Source organism: Protopterus annectens, chromosome 12.part0 (genome assembly GCF_019279795.1).
Source record: "Protopterus annectens isolate FY-2018-M chromosome 12.part0, PAN1.0, whole genome shotgun sequence".
In the NCBI taxonomy this organism is placed as follows: Eukaryota; Metazoa; Chordata; order Ceratodontiformes; family Protopteridae; genus Protopterus; species Protopterus annectens.
In genome coordinates, this window is record NC_056746.1 from 403022148 (window position 1) to 403039390 (window position 17243).

General features: G+C 40.0%; 1 protein-coding gene across 1 annotated transcript in view; it reads right to left on the minus strand.

Moving 5' to 3' along the window:
• Window positions 1–17243, minus strand: part of DNAH3 (dynein axonemal heavy chain 3) — a 2217123-nt gene that overhangs the window by 1139964 nt on the left and 1059916 nt on the right. The gene's annotated exons all lie outside the window — the stretch shown is intronic.

Below are 17243 nucleotides of genomic sequence, written 5' to 3' on the forward strand. Positions count from 1 at the left end.
AACCATAAAGCTTCCTTTAGATTGATTGCAATCTCAAAGGATCTACACAGCAATGATCTGAACCTTTTGTGAATTACATTATCTATAGCTAAACTGCTGTCTGCAATATTCAGCTCTGTCTTCACCCTGCCATAAGCAACTATTGTCTAACAAACAATACCAGAAACTGATACACCCCCCTCTACTACACATGACCAAGTCCTGAAACAGCTATCTAAGGCCAAATAAATTGCATCTATGGGTCCTAACAATATTCCAGGATTTATCATGAATAGCATGAAGCATGATCTATATATGGTCCTATGAACACTGATGAACCTCAGCTTCCACACAAGTTTTGAACTGAGCAAGTAGGTGAAAGCTAAAATACCCCTGTACAAAGGACGGCCCTCCACTAACTTGGGCAATTTCTGACCCAAACATTAGACCAACCTCATATGTAATGTCATTGAAAGACTTATTATGTAATTAATTTCAATCAACAAGGACACTGGGAATCTCCAAACAAGGAATCCACCCATCTCACTCTGGTTTGGTCAAAGGCAGGTCATGCTTATTCAACCTGGTGGACTTCTTTGAAAAAGTCTCCAAAGCAATGGATAAACTTAAGATGGTGCACACCACATATCCGGGTCTGGCCAAAGCTTTTGACACAATACCCCATTCAGGCACAGTGGAAAAGCTTACTAAACTATGAATTAACCTCCATGTCATCCACTGGGTTACCAACTGTCTCACAGATGGGACATAGGAAATCAAGGCAGGGCACACTACCTCCACAAAAAGGCCAGTGGGAACCTTCAGGGGTTTGTGCTGGGACCTCTCCTGTTTGGCATATACTTATCAGAAGTAAGTGCAAAACCAAGCATCTCTGGCTGGCCAAGTTTGTTGACTGCAGTTTGGGCATTATCAAATCCTCAAATGACTCTGCCATCCTGCAGGAAGGCATGTCCCAAGTAACTAAATGATACTAGAGTCATGGACTAAAGCTAAATGCCAAAAAGTGAATTATTGTACCCTTTGCGAAATTGATTACACTGGGAAGCATCTACATTGATAATTTTCCCCTAAGAACTGAACCAGTGGTTTGGGAGTTAGGGACATATGTGGGTGGTGACTTAATATTTGACCAACACATGTCTACTGTGGTAAAGAAATCTTATATTGTGCAGCTTATAAGAAGAGGGACAGCTTCTAGATCCAAAGATGTCATTGTCTCCCTTTACTCATCCCTCATTAGGCCAGTTATTGAGAATAATGTCCTCTTTGGCATGCATTTGTCAAAGCAAATGCAACAACTTGAACACCCTCAGAAGGTCCTCATAAACAGAATGTATGACCTAAAGCAGTTGTCCAACACAGAGCAACTCAAAGCCCTTTCACTATACTGTCTCTGTCTATCATTTGAGGTATCCTATGACACAATACTCATGGACCTACTGCACATCCACAAGTCAAATTGCACCAGAAATACTCGATTTAGGGACCTAATACTTTTCTGCAACATAAACAGAATGGTTTGGAGGGACAGGTACATTTCTAACAGGATACCACTACTGTGGAATAGATTGCACCCCCTGTAAAACAAAGCTCATCATTGTCTCTATTCAAGCACAACATGGATCTATGGATGGGAAATAGCTGATTTACCCTATGACTGCCCCCTGTATCGCTGATGGAAAGGGGTAGTACCTAATCACTCTATCTCCCAGTAGGGTGCCCTGTAATTCTCTAAGGCCTGATCCCAGAAATCAGCATCTTATGGGTAGTATAATAATTTTTTTTATACCAAATGGAGTAAATGGTTAAGCTTAACATTGTCTGCAATGGCAGACAGCCTAGCACCTATGAACCTATAAGCAGAAACTGAAAATATTGATTGTCATTTCCTGTGCTGAAAACAGCAGAAAACTAATAATGAATGTGTCATTTTCATACTGAGATGTTGCCTTGGTTATCATAACAGCGCTGCCAAAGTTAAAACTCATTTGCCTGCTTCTGAGCATTGTTTCAGTGGAAGTTCTGATGGCATAGTTGCACAAAAGTGCAGAAAGGATTTGTACTGTCTAACTAGAATTATAATAATTCCATTAAGCCAAATAATAACAAAATATATGCAAATAAGGATGGAGTAAGCTAATTATACTCTATTTAAAAACACATAGAATATTGCAGCACAGTGGCTGTTGAACCAGGGGAAAACACTGCTGCTTGTGTTATTACACATTATGATGCAGGCATAACAGGGTGTCTCAGAGAGAGGAGTGTGCACTTGTGTAAGAACCTACCACAACTGTAGATGTTCAAATAAAGCACTGCTGTAGTATTATTGACTTATGGGATGTATCCTTCTGAGGATACTCCATGTCTAGTCATTTTTACAAAAGCTTAGGCACTTCTCTCTTCTGCTGTACATCAGGCCTATAACCTATGGAGATGACTATCTGCTGGTGCTTAATGAATGTATAGGTGCAAAAATCCTCAGAGTTTTTTCTTCTCCACGAAAAAGAGGGCTGAGGGTAAGGGTCAGTGAGGACAGACAGACTCAAATAAGTGAAAAATAGAAAGGTATTGAGGTTCTACCTCAACCATGGCTAAACAGAAAGGCATGAGGAGGGAATTTGCACATAAAGCAACAGTTATCTAGTCCAATACCTACTGTTATATTAAGCTCTTAGACAACTGTACAATATTCATCATTAGATCATTGTTGCAGTATTGCTGACTTACGGAATGTTTCCCTGAGCTTTTGGGCAGAAAGGTGGAGGCTTGAGGAACAGAGATGGAATCCAGCTTTCCTTGAAGGATGGTTCTTGCAAAATCTTTTTTAGCTCTAAAAAAATCACCTATTTTGTAATATTTACTGAATAGAGGACCAAGTAGCTAATTCAAAGATAGATTTAAAGTGGAGACCCTTGAAAAAAGCTCAGGTAAAAATATACTACACTGATAGAACATGTTTTGACATGTCCTTGGATACACTCACATGGAAGGGATAGCAAACAAAATATTGGAAAGGGAAATCCATCTAGATAAGGTTTGTTTAAAAATTGGAAGACCCACCTTTTTCCCACAAAGGAAATAAACAACAGGTCAAACTTTCTAATATTTTTTTTGTCTTTTCTGGATAGGACCTTAGTTGCTAGTGGTCATCTAGTAAATGAAGGATTCTTTTCCCTTTCTTTTGATGACTGGGAAAAATGCAAGAAGATGAACAGATTGATTCAGAGACATTTCAGTGACAACTGTTGGCATAAAAAATTGGCTGGTCTTAAGGGTCACTCTGTCTCTAAGAAAGAAAAGAAAAGAAAGAGAGATATGCATTGCAGCTTGGAATTCAGAAACCCTTCTGGCAGATGCTATTCCCACTAATAATAATATTTTCCAAGTGCGGAATTTTAAGGAAGTGGAAGAAGACAGTTCAAAGGATGGAAGAGTTAACTTTTCAAGGACATAATTCCAGTATCGAGGAAGAGGAATACATTTCCTGAGGGGCCTGATATGGAGAATGCCCTAATAAGTTCATAGATTCATAGGTGTTGTAATAGGCTAGTGACCACTCGGGCTTTTATAACCCTAGCCTCACAACCCAAATGTTTCCCTTTCTATCTTGAGTGTTTATATTAGAAGGAGGTATGATAGTTTGGATGTTAATATAGACTATACAGAGGGAGTATGTTACTTTGGACACAGTTTACTGTCTGCCTCTCTCCACAGACATGGGAACAAGACCAACGGTGAATTTCAGATTACCCGTCCATTGAATAAGGTTACACTTGAATAAGGTTAGGGAGGTTCTTGTTAAAGATGGATGGGGAGCCAATTCCAGAGTATGGGGAGCTTCTGAAAAACATATATGTCTATCCAACATGTCTTATGTATGTTGCAAGCAAAATTTAAATACCTAGTTCTAATAGTTCCAATGTTCTTAATTTTGCAGATGTGTAAAAGGTCTGTCAGAACTTTATCCCAGGATGCCTTGTATGCCAGGCACAGAATGCCTCTCAGTAGTCTGTAGGAGACTGAGTATAGACATACTGCTTTAAGGCAATCAGCACAGGACAATGGGTTTATGCCCTGGATTTTTTTGGTGAGGAACCTTTGTTGGTGTTCTGGTTGTTGCTCATGTCTGATTAGGGACATGCCAAAAGGGGCATTATGCTCAATGATGGGTCTGATGAGGGTCAAACAGAGTGGTACTATGACTTTCCTGGACCTGGATGTCATGCTCTTATGTATAAGGTGAGCTACGTAGAGTGATATACTTACTACCTTGGCCACATGTTGGTCAGATACCACGTTACTATCTACATGTGTTCCCAAATCCCTGACTATCGGGTCAACTCTTGGGTGTGTTTTAGTGATGATGTAATTTTCCTGCATGTCCAGTTTCCCAAATGTACTATAATGCATTTCTTGGTACTGAATTTTAAGCCATGACTTTGGTGCCAGTCTTTTGTCTGTATTAGACCCTCCAGCAAGATCCTAGTCATGGGGTGAATTCATGACTGCTCCAGGTTTGCAGTCATCTGTGAACTTGGTCAGCCGAAGGAGCTTGACATCAGCCTTAACCCTGAGAAGTAGATGCTGAAGAGAAGCGAGCCCAGCACGGAGCCCTGAAGTGCCCATTCTCTTTCTGGAAGTTGTCCCACCAGTCCTGCCATCCTGGGTCCTATCTGTGAACTGGCTGGCAATCCAATGTGCCATGCGAGGGTTTATGTCTAATTTGATGGGTTTGTTAAGAATGCCCGAGTTGGGTATTGCATCAAATGTCTTAGCCAGATCAAGGTAGGTGGTATGATCCATTTTCCCCTCACCCATTGCCTAAGCAACCCTCTCAAAGAAGTCCACCAGATTTAGTAGGCATGACCTTCCTTTGGCAAAGCCATATTGGGTTGGGTCCAGTGCCTGAAGGTCACCTATGTCTTTGTTGATCATTTCCATGATAATCAGTTCCATGGCTTTGCATATAAGACTAGTCAGACTAAGGAGTCTGTAAGTTTCCAGGGTCTGCTGTTGGTGTATCCTTGTGAAGAGGGATGACTTTTGCAGTCCTCCAGTCATGTGGATCAAAGCCTGTTTTGAGACTATAAACAGTGGCTCCAATGACCCTGACAGGTCGTATTTCTTGTCAGGGCTCACTGAGGCTGTGTTTTTTGCCTAATTAAGTGCCACCAGGACTTGTTCCCTGCTAATAGTTGGAGGGGTTGGGGGTAAAGTTTAAACTGAATTTTTCAGTCAGGAGGTTTATTATGTTGCTTACTCAGTGAAGGTGGTGCCATTGACCACTAGTTCAGCACACTGCTGTGTGCTGCCCTTGAGGTTTCAAACAAAGTTGCAGAAGGCTTTTGGTTGTCTTGACTGGGAGGCTATCTTGACCTCAAAATTGACTTTGTTGAACTTAATTAGTTCTCTTAGCTTCCCATTTAGTTTGATGAGATAATTCTTTATGGGAGCTGCCTTGTGTGACTTTAGCCATGACTTTTTTCCTTTTGTTGTATAATCTGTTTAGATTAAGCTTCCACCAGAGTGCTTTATTATATGAGTTGTTTTGGGTTTACTTCTGGTAGGTACAGCAGCCTTTATGTAGTCTTTTACATGGTTGTACAGGGTCTCTGTGAGCAACTTCATATAGGCTGCTGTGAACTGTAGTTTAGGAGGGCAATTAATTCAATAAACTGTCACTTAATAAGAGGTAGTTTGCCAGGAATAGTTCCTAGATTTTACTGGGGTAAATGAATGGATTTTTACTTTGAAGGAGGCAGGTTTGTGGTCAGACCTTACCAGTGAGGATGTGATGATGGGAGGGTGCAGCACTGTCCCCTATTTATGAGTGCTAGGTTCAGTACATTAGAACCTCTACTGGGTGTGCACACTATCTGGTCAAGGGTGTTTATATTTACAAAAACCCAATAATCTCTGTGCCTGCAAGTTTGAGGCCATGTAGATTTTTGTGTCTATAGTTTTTAATGAGATGGGTAATTGGTTAGATGATGACTGTCTCCAGTGGGTCTAAGTATGAGCTTTGAGTTTCTTGGGACACAGAGGGTGACCTGTAACTAGCTAGGATTTGGTATGAGACTTTGTCTGTGGTGATTTACATATGGAGAAACTCCAGCACATCATCCTGTTTAACCAAACTAGAGGAGAGGTATGCCTGTTGTTTATGTAGATCGAGACTCCTCCACATTTAGTCCCTGTCTGGGCAGTTGATGGTCTAAATGCATGGGAGGCACTGAAACCTTGCACCACTAGAGATCTTTTTGCGGCCTTAAACCCTGTCCCAGTAACAGATGCCTATGTTCTCAAGGGTGAAGAGAGCTTGAAGGTTGTGAAATTTCTTATTTAAGCTCCTGGCATTGAGTAGTAACCCTGTTTTTTTTTTGGTTTATGGGGGGGGGGGGGTTATTTGCTATGTCAAAGGGTTTGTCAATTTAGCATTGTCTAAAAAAGGCTCTATGGGGAGGATAAAGTACTTTTGCTGAAGAAATATCGGTAAAATACTCAGATGAAGGAAGGAATCAGCAGTGATTTCTTAATTAAAATAAAACAAGTGTGATTTATCAAATAAATTTTTTTTTTCCTGGATGGCACCTGATGCAAGCAGAACACGTCTAGAACACAGGCTAGGACTCCAAGCTTTACAGAATTCTGTGTAAATGTGCATATATTTTAGCAATAACTTGCAATGGGGTATGGGTAATGTAGGAGTTATGCACTGCTGATGCTGTTTGAGAAACTATTTGACTTCATGTCATGAAGAAAGAGGGGGATCAATTGTCAGGCAAGGAGAAACTACAGACAAATGCAGCTTGATTGAGTTCAGTAGCTCACACAAGTATTTGAGGGCAAAGGAGATCCCAGCTTGATAAGGGTCCTGTCATCTGTTATTGATAAGGGTCCTGTCATCTGTTATGGCACAACATAGAAAATCTTTTCCATGAAGAAATATAAGATTTTCTTGTTGCAAGTTTTCCAGCCTCCTTTATCTATATCACATCCTTAGAGTAAAGGTCCCTGAAAATAATTAGAAGCTTATCATCTAGATGTTGAGGTTCAATTTCTTCAGTTTTAGATGAATTAGAGATCTTTTGTTGTATGGGCAAGCCCATCCTGTGGAGGTGACTTGTGACTGCACTTGGCTAAGTGTAAAAGAAGGGGGAACCAATGTTGTCTCTTCCAAAAGGAAATCAGCAGTAGTACCTTTGGAATGGCAGGAAATGGATGGAAAGCAGAAAGAGATTTCCCTTTTCACAGAAAGGAGAAGGTGTCTGTCATCCAAGCTTTCTTGTATGGAGCTCTAGTGCAAAAAAGCAAAACAGTCTGCGGTGATTGCTCAGACAGGTGTCAAAGAGATCTGCTGGGAGAGTTCCCCACTAATGGACAATCTGAAGGAAGATCCCTCTGTTTAACATCCATTCAAGAGGGTTTGCCTTGGATTTGCTCAAGTAAACTACCAGTGAATTAAGTTCTAATGGGATGTATACTGCTTAGAAGTAAAAACTGTGGTGTTTGCACTTTCCCATGCAAACAACACAAGCTTGAAATGGCAGTAACACTTTGTCCACCCTGTTTGTTTATATACTGCACGACCGTGGTATTGTATTTGAACAGTCCCTGGAGTCTAAAGGTGAAGAAGAGTGTGCTGCGTGATGATCAGGGCTTTTATATACCTGTTCCTATCTCATCTGCACCAGATGCCTTGAAAGTTTAAACCCTCTGGACAAGCTCCTCAGGCAAGACCTGCTGAGACCTTTTGAAAGGGGGAGGAATAAGAAAGGGGACCCCCAAATTCACTTTTATCTGGTTGCAGAACCAAAACTACTCATTGTTTGCAAAAGGCAAGAGAAGAACTGTAAAAGAAACAGCAGAGCAATGTTGTGCCTAAATTGATTTTAGGTATCACTGGATTTTTCTCACATGGAGTCTGGCTAAAGAAACCATTTTGATTGTGGATGCCATGAACCCAGGGCTCTTACACTCTTTCCTCAGGAGGTCATCTTTATATTTGTGGGCAATAAAAAGAAGGGTGTTAATAATTTTATTTTTTTTCCAAAGAAAGAAAACTATGTTAGAAGTATTCAGAAGACATCCAAGAAGTACAAGAGATTAAGTGGGCTACAGACTGGATTTCATAAAGTTTAGAATGAACCAAAGGTGGAGAAAGGGACTGATACTGAACTGTAAGTCCTGGAGAATCTTTTGAACTGAGGTGGCCTAAATAAGAAAAAATCTTCCAAGTATGGATAAATGTAGATACCTTGCAGACTGCAGGAGGCTATGACAGGGGCTATACATTTTTTAAAGACACTTGGTGCTGTGGAAAGCCCAAAAGGCAATGCAGTAAACTGAAAGTGATATCTCAAAGTACTGAAAGTTCAGTTGTGTAAGTAAACTTACCATAACAGTTGAAGTTCTAACAGAGCACTTTTGCAATAGCCTAAGCAATTTGGGTTCTACCCCTATTGTCCAACTAGCTTTTTATAGCTAAAGGGCACTTTCATGCACTTCACCTGTCTGGAACTTGCAAGGAGTGCCATATAAAAGGACAGTTACAATGTCAAAATACTCAGAGATGTATTGCCCAGGAAAGGGAGGCAAGAGCCATGAAAGGAACAATGCTAGGAACATAACAAAATGTAAACTCAATCGCATCCCACTGTACTAAGTACAAAAAGTAAACCTTATTGTACTGACCATGTATTCTCCATCCTAGCACCAAAACCCAATCCCAGATGTCCAAAAGCATTCTGACTTCAGACAGCAGCTCAAGGAGCACCTCTTCACCCAAGCAAAGTGCAGCTGCACTCACTCATGTCACATTACACATGAACCCTGCAGTTATCTCACATACCCTTTTATCTCTGTTTCATCCTTCCTTATCTGATCTTGTCATCCCCTTACTTACTGTCTCTCATTCATCCTATTTCCTCTTCTCTTTGCATCTCTCTCACATTTCTCCTTTCTACTCCTCTTCCCTCTGAATGCCTCACTCACCTTTTCTCAGCTTTCTCCCCATGGTATCATTTCTTACAACTATTCCCACTTATCTCTAATGTCTTCATTCCTCTCTATATAATATTAGCCATCTCAGTGATTATGGCTACATCTTATCCATGAAGTTCTATTAAGAATAATTTCATTTTCCATCCATACTTTGATGTTGTAAACTGCTTCTTGAACTAAATGTTGTAGCATATTCTTGCATCTGTAAATATGTATATATTTTTGTTTTTAGCATATCCTTGTATCTGTAAATGTGTTTTGTTCTTTTCTTATATGATCACATTCACCCACGCCTGCAAATAGTCCATTCAGATTAGTGCACTACCCCACTAAACAAATATTTAAAAATAAACATTTTTTTTAAAAATCAAAAGAAGAGGGCTAGAGGGAGATACAGCTACTGCAACAGTGTACTATTAGAACATCTACTGTTATGGTAAGTTTACTTACACAACTGTACTATGTGCAACATTTGATCACTGTTGTAGTAGCCATAGCTATTCCAGCAGATTACCATAGCTTAGAAGTGAGACGGGAGAAGGAAAATAAAACTACGGCTCTAGGAACCCCTGGACAATGGTCCTTGAAAAGAAATCCAGTTTTTAGTACTTTGTAAAAATATTTATGAGATGAGTTTTCTTATCTCAGCCAGGACACATATGTTATTTACACTTCTCTATGCATCCCCAGTACTAACCAAACTCCGCAAAACTGACCTAAACAAACTTGAATCTTATTATAATAAGGTTGCTAAATTTGCTATCCAGACACCACATAGGACCCAACCTGCATAGCTTTCAAACAGCTTGACTGGCTTGAGTACCACAGCAGCTGAAACTCAATCAGCTGTCACAAGCACACAAACTATATTACTACTCAATGAAAACCCCTGAACTCCAGAATATAATTGCTCCTTATACCACAAAAATAACTTTAAGTTCTAGTACCCAAATCCACCTAGACATCATCAAACACAACAATGAGGCATGAAAATCTCTCTTCAACTATTCCATTTCCAAAGCTTGGAATGCTTTACCTTACAACCTAACTTCCATTAGTTCCTCCACTCAATTCAAAAAGCTCCTCAGAGCACATTATACGAATACATGGCTATGCTCCTTTGACTCCCCAGGGTAAATGATTACTGAACAACCTAAAACCCATCTAGTCTAAATAGCTACATAATCCATCTACCACACTGGGAAGGTATTCTCATCTGGGTGTGTTTGTTGTTAAGGAATACATATTTTTAGTATGCACTGTGGGAAACTGAGTAGAAGTATATATCATTATTATATTTACTAGCTATGAGTGAAATCTCTCTCATCTTTTGTTATATGCTATCCAGGACATTACTATGCATTAGCTGGCACACAAAACAATGTATAAATATCACCTCATTTTATTCTGTTATATGCTATATTATGCCATTCACTAGCTATTACTAGATATCCAGTGTGTAAATGTTGTTTAATTCATCCTTTTTGATTTGTTTTATTTATTTTCCTGTATTTTATGTATTTTTGATGTATTCTTTATCTGGAGCTTTTCTCCCAGGCCCTCTGCTGAAAATGGACCTGTGTCCAGTCAGACTTTCCCAGTAAACAAATAGGTTCATAGGTGTGTACTAGGCTATTGGCCCTGGGGCCTTTACAAGCCTAGCCATAGGATTACCATGGCATAGTGCCATCCGACCTTAGTTCCCAGTGGCTCTGTCGAGTAGAGCCACTGGAGTTATCCCCGGGGTGAATTTTCTGTTTCCCATCCACTCATCAAGATGTCTCTTGAAGAGGGTCAGCGAGGTGCTCTGCTTGACATGTATGGTAAGTCTATTCCATACCATGGGCAGTCTCTGGGTTATGAACCTGTCCCTCCAGCATGTTCTGCTAATTGTGGTAATGAAGTTCAGGTCTCTGGAGTGTGTGGTGTGGAGGGATTGGGATTTCTTTAAATGTAGCATTTCTAACTGAGCTGGGATCAGACATGGCTTTGTAAGTCAAGCAGAGATCGGCTCTAAGTAGGCGATATGAGACAGAGAATAGTTGGAGTTTTTTGAGTCTGTCCATACTGGACAAGTGTTTAAGGCCTAGGATCCTCTTTGTGAGGTACTTTTAAATAAATAAATAAATAAATAAATTTATAGAGTTTCAGATTGCTGCCTCTAGAATATTCCTAGAGTCCACCATATTTAAGAAAGATACTGGAAAGGCCAAAGCTCTACTGGAATGGGACCTAATCCTGCCTGAAAGTAACTTATTAAGGTGAGTATAACAGAAATTAATAGTATAAGACAACCATCTGGAAATAGTTTGCTTTTACACTTGTTGGCCTTTCCTCATACCTTAATAGGAGACAAGCAGCTGGTCTTACTACCTGTGAGAAAACTCAAGCTTTCAGGGAAGATCTATGCTATCTGTGAACACCCTGAGTGAAAATAATCTTTTTATTCCTTGCTCTTGATTCAGGAAAGAAGACAGAGAGATTAATAGTCTGGCACAAGTTAAACTACAAGACCACCTTAGGCATAAAAGAAGAGTTAGTTGCTCAAAGAAACCCTGTTCTTGTGAAAATTAGGTAAAGTTGGCTTATCGTAAGTGCTTTTATCTCAGATACTCTCCCAGCAGAGGTTATAGCAATGTGTAAAACAATCTTCCATGTTAAGAACCTTCGGGCAGCATGATGAGCTGGTTCAAATGGAAAATTAGTACGCTTTTCAAGTACAAAGTTAAGTTTTCATATAGAAACCACCTGTCTTCTAGGTGGCCAGATTTGGAACACCCTGTTCAAAAACTCTTTGACTTGAGGATGTTTTCAAAGGTCAGGGAATCTAAGGGCAGAAAAGAAGAAATGATAGAAACATGCACCTTAATAGAGTAATAAGGAAAGCCAGAAGACAGTAATGCACACAAAAAATCAAGAACCAGAGGTAGCCAGGCCTGAAGAGGGTCCTGGTTTTTGGACTGGCACCAACCAGAAAATCTTTTCCACTTACATAAACATGACTTCCTGGTATCAGATTTTTTTCACCTCCTTCAGAGCCTGCTGCACTTCTTCAGAAAAAAAAAGTGCCTAAAATGTACCAAAATTCTTCGTCCAGACAGTTAACTGACTGTTTCCATTTTGGGATGAGGAAGCAATTGCCCTTGGCCAGAATGAAAAGAGGGGAGAACCAATGTTGCCTGAACTAAAAGGGCGTCACCATAACAAATTCTGAGGAGCCTTTCTGGATCTTTAAAAGACTCCTGGATATCAGTGGAAAGGGTGTAAAAGTATATAGAAGCATTTCCCTCCATAGGAATGAGAAAGTATCTATCTTCCAGGCCTGTTTGCAAGGTATCCTGGAGCAGAATTTATTTAGTTGTCTGCTCTGAAAAGAAGCAAATATGCCAACTTGAGATGTTCCCCACAGATGGAACAAATCTTGGAAGATCCCAGTGTGAAGTTTCCATTCATGAGGGTTTCTCCTGGTCCTGTATAGCTTGTCTGGAAAGAACTTTTGCTCTGCTGGAATGTATGAAACCTGAAGAGTCATACTAAACTGAGTTACAATCTCCCAGGCTATCATAACAGTCTGCAAAGAGGGTAAGATCTGGCACCATTCTGTTTGTTTATGTACCACATCAATGTGGTATTGTCTGCATAAAGTGGCAGAGGTCTTTGAGAAGAAAGATGATTTAAGGTGTTCACAGCACTGATCACTGCTGTCATCTCTCTGACATTTATGTGCTCCTGTCTGCAATGAGAGTTCCACAGCCTTAAATATTCACACCCTTGGAAACCATTCCTCACACCATGCCTGATGCATCTGTAGTGACAGACTGTGGAAGAGTGGGAAGGGAGAATTGGAGCCCTAGATTAAGAGAGATCTAGTCTACTCAAAGAATCTCATTCCTTACAACCCCCAAAACTGGAATCTGAAAAAAATAAAGGGTGATAATGCTGAGTCCAGACAGATCTGAGGTACCACTGAATTTTCCTCATGTGGAGTTTGGCCAGGGAAGCATAAATATGTATAATTGTGTGAGAACACTTAACAGCAGATGTTCAAATAATCATTGCTGAAGTAGAGCCGGATCCAGCACTAGGCAGCCTAGGCAACTGGCTGAGCCTGCTGGCTTGGGAGTGGGTGCAAGCCCACAGCATTAAATTAATTAAAAAAAGATGTAAAAGTAAACCTTTCCACTTCCTTCTATCCTTCTGTGTGTCTTACAGCTTTTCAACTAATGCAGATGCATAAACAGCACCTCCTTCTCTCTGCGTGTGCCATCTTCTTTATGTATGATAATTTCAACAGGTATGAGTAGCAATGGACCCTTATTAAGAAGCAGGTACAAGTGTTTTTTGGAGTGATGCAGGTTCTTGGAATTATCAGATGCAGGTGGTTGGTAAGTTTTAGTTTTAACAAAGAGCTGTGCGTGTGTAATGCTCTAGTTAGGGGACAGCTTTGATAATTAACTTGTATAGGCTCAAACCATGTACCTTGACTACAGGAAACAAGAGCCTTAATCCTCTACAACAACTACCTGACCCTTACAGACAGTTATTAGAGTTGATTTAAATGTTCTAAAATGGGTACTTTTTGTCATGTATTGGTTCATGCAGTTTGTTTCACTGCAATGAAAAAAAAATGCTCAAAACTACAAATTTAAAATGCACTCTAATAAAAGTTGCCGTATTCAACAAGAAATACATTAAATCAGGAAGGTGAATCAAAAGCACGTGCATTTCTGCATGGTCGTAAAAATATATACAGGGGCCCCATAATCTGAAAACAGCTCAGGGGTCAAGGTACAGTTAATCCACCATTGGGTGGGTGCATTTTCAATGAATATGAGTTTCAGAAGAAGTTAATGCTTAGTCTGTTTTCAATGTGCAACTGTTTTGTTTAGCAAATAGCCATCAGTGTTGTGCTACAAAGTTTGAAAGCAGCGTTAATAGTGCAGCAGATATCATACCTGTCTTTGGTGTAGAAGGTTGTGGGTTCTACTCCCACACCATGTAGATGGACTGCTGACACTGCAGTGCAGTATAATGGGGTGCTGCACTCCTGAGTGTGCCTTCCTTCAGATGAGAAGTTAAACTGAGGTCCCACCTGCCTCTATTCTTGGTAGGTGCTGTGAGATCTTTTACGTCCATCTGAGTTATCAAAGTATGTAGGAGGAAGTTCCCCGATGCCCTGGCAAAATTCCCCATAGTAATATAAATACCACCAAGGGTATCCCCTGAAAAGAGGGTACTAGACTAGTAGGACTAATCAGGTCAAAGGAATAATAAATTAAACATTTTAAACTAAATCCACACCACTGTCTTCATTTCAAAAGTAAAGAAGAAAATAGTATGCATGTTGACAGTTTTGAACAGAAACAGAGCTGATGACTAAGACATATCCAACTGTAAAAAATCTTAATGTATTTTGCGTGCAATATGAATATTCTGCTGCCACTGAAAACACAACTGTTTCATGCTTGCTAAAATCTCAGGAAAAAGATAATTCTTTAGGACAGAAATCTGAAACCATATTTTCCACATAATCAGAATGCTCAGATTGGGAAGAAATTCCTGAGTAACCACCATTCCCCTGAACTGTGTGTTCTTCTGACTGAAAACCAAAGTCAGAAAGAGAAGGATCTCTTTTCCTTTTCTTGACTGAATTTAAAGTAGGCAAGGCAAAGTCAGAAATGAGTTTCTTAGCAAATAGCAACAAATCTTACTTGTCCATTGAATTACTACACTTTATCTTAGCCAAAACGCTGATAAGCAAAACAAACAAGAGAAAGCAAGATTTTCTGACTGTGTTCCCTATTTTTTGGGAAATGCCTTGGAAAAAGGTTTATCTTTAGTATGTATTCTCATCCAAGCATCAAGGTCCCCTAGCCCATCTGAGTGAAGAACTTTCACATGCTTCCTCCCCTGAGATCAACAAGGCAGGCAAGGGAGAAACATTCTTGTTGGTCGCAGAGGTGGAAACGTGTGAAGCCCCAGAGGATGTGGCTATCCCCGGCCATGTGTTTCTGTAAGAGCAACATCACAGGAACTGGGGGAATAGATGAGTGGTCTGAGGAATCAGGAGTAGCAACCGCAGAATCACCCACCAGCATGAAGGGCAGAGGGACAACAGGAGCCCGCCAGGTACCCAAAAACACCATGACAACTTTCTTCTTCTTCTTGGGGACAGGGTACGGTAAAATCTCAGAAACTAGTAGCTGTGCCATGCGTTAGGCTAAGAATGAGACCTCAAAGGCAAAATAAAGGAACCTGATTGAATCGGTAAATGTTATGTAGAAAACAAGTGGTTCTGAGATGAGTAAACCACTGGGAGTCCCCCACAAGCATAACATCCTTCCCCCGACACACAAACTTACAAACATGAACGAAAATGTAGTCAAAAACAGAAACTTTACACAAAAAGTTTACACAAGCATTTAAACACCATAACTCCCTTAAAAATGCAAAGTCAGTTCAAAAACATTTACTCTCCTTGTAAACATAACATTTCTATCAGAAAATTAAAAGTTATGTACTCACCCCAATTAGGCATCTGTGTTGTCCTTTTCATTCTTCTTCAGTGAATGGGTTACAGATCCAATCCTTGGTTCCAACTTGGCCACATACTTTAGACTTTGGATCCAACTCTTGAGCTCAGCCCTCTACCCAGAATGCACTAATCCATTCTCAATACATCAGATCGAGTTTATTGCCATAATATCCCAATTAATTAGATAAAGAAAGGGATAGCTCAAAAATAGGGCTGAAACACAGAACTATAAGTTCCAATAAGAAAACCAACAGGTTCCTCCAGAAAATTATAGGAAGGGGTGGATGGGGGAGCGGGTTGAAGAAGAATGAAAATGGACAACACAGACGCCTAGTTATGGTGACTACATAACTTTTAAATCTGATGTCCTTTTCATTCTTCCTCAACAAATGGGAGAGTTCTCAGCTAGGTTGATCTTGGAAGTCCCTCATAGAAGGATATTCAAGAGAACCACTAAGCCAAAGGCAGCTCTGCTTCTGCATATTAGATCCAATTTGTAATGAGTAACAAAGGTATGGGCACTGGACCATGTGGCTGCTGTACAAATATCATCAACAGAACTTCTTGAACAAAAAGCAGATGAAGTGGCCATGGATCTAGTTGAGTGGGCTTTAGGCCGTTTTGGTAGAGAAATGCTTTGTTGAGAATAGGTCCAAGAAATGCAATCAATAATCCATGTAGCCAATGTAACTTTAGAAACTGGAAAATCCAGTCAATTTGATGAGAAGGGTATAAATAGCTGATCTGATTTTCTAATTTGTTCCATTCTATGTTGATAAAAACATAATTGTCTGTGCAGATCTAGGAGATGTAGCATGTATTCTCCTTTGTTTGAAAAATAAAGAAAACTGGTAAATGAATGGATTATTTAATGTTAGAGTTGGAAGCCACTTTAGGTAAAAAGAAGGGTTTGTTCATAAAGTTATCCTGTCTTTATGGAAAATAATATTGGGCGTCTTTGATGAAAAAGCCTAGAGTTCAGAAATTCTTTTAGCAGAATTGATAGCTAGTAAAAGGTTGTTTTCCATGATAGGAATTTTAAATTTTTTTTGCTGAAAGTTCAAAGGGTTTTCAGTCAGACCTTGAAGTAGCACAGTCAAATCCCAAGGAGGTGAAGGATCCTTTATTGGTGAACTATGGAGAAACGTGCCTTTCAGGAAAGCTTTACATAACTTGGAAGAAGCCAAAGAATATTTTTTATCTCCTATATGAAAATTTTAAAATGGCTGCCAATTGTAATGTAATCATAGAAAAACTAGATCCTTCTTTGAAAAGAGCAGCCAGAAAATCAAGAACACCAGAGACCAGGACAGTAAAAGGGTCAATATTATTTCTCAATGCCCAAAGGAAAAATCTTTTTCACATGCTCTTGTAAACCTTCTTAGTGGAGAATAGACCTGCAGTGTTTGTCCACTTCTTAGTGGAGTCTTTTTGCGAGGATAATAGAATGGTACATACAGGAAAAGAAAGCCTGGGCTGCCTGGCTATTACTGGAACTGCAGAAACCATGCAGCTAGTTTGAGGGCTGTGATATTGGGATGACTCATTCCTAAGGGGTGTGATGAGATCTAGAGTTGGGTCAGGTATCCAGGGAGGATAGCAAAGATGAGACAAAAGGAAAGGGAACCACACCCGTCAAGGCCAGTAGGGGGCAATGAGGATGACAGAGCTCTTCAACCAGGCTGCTTATTGTAGGAATTTG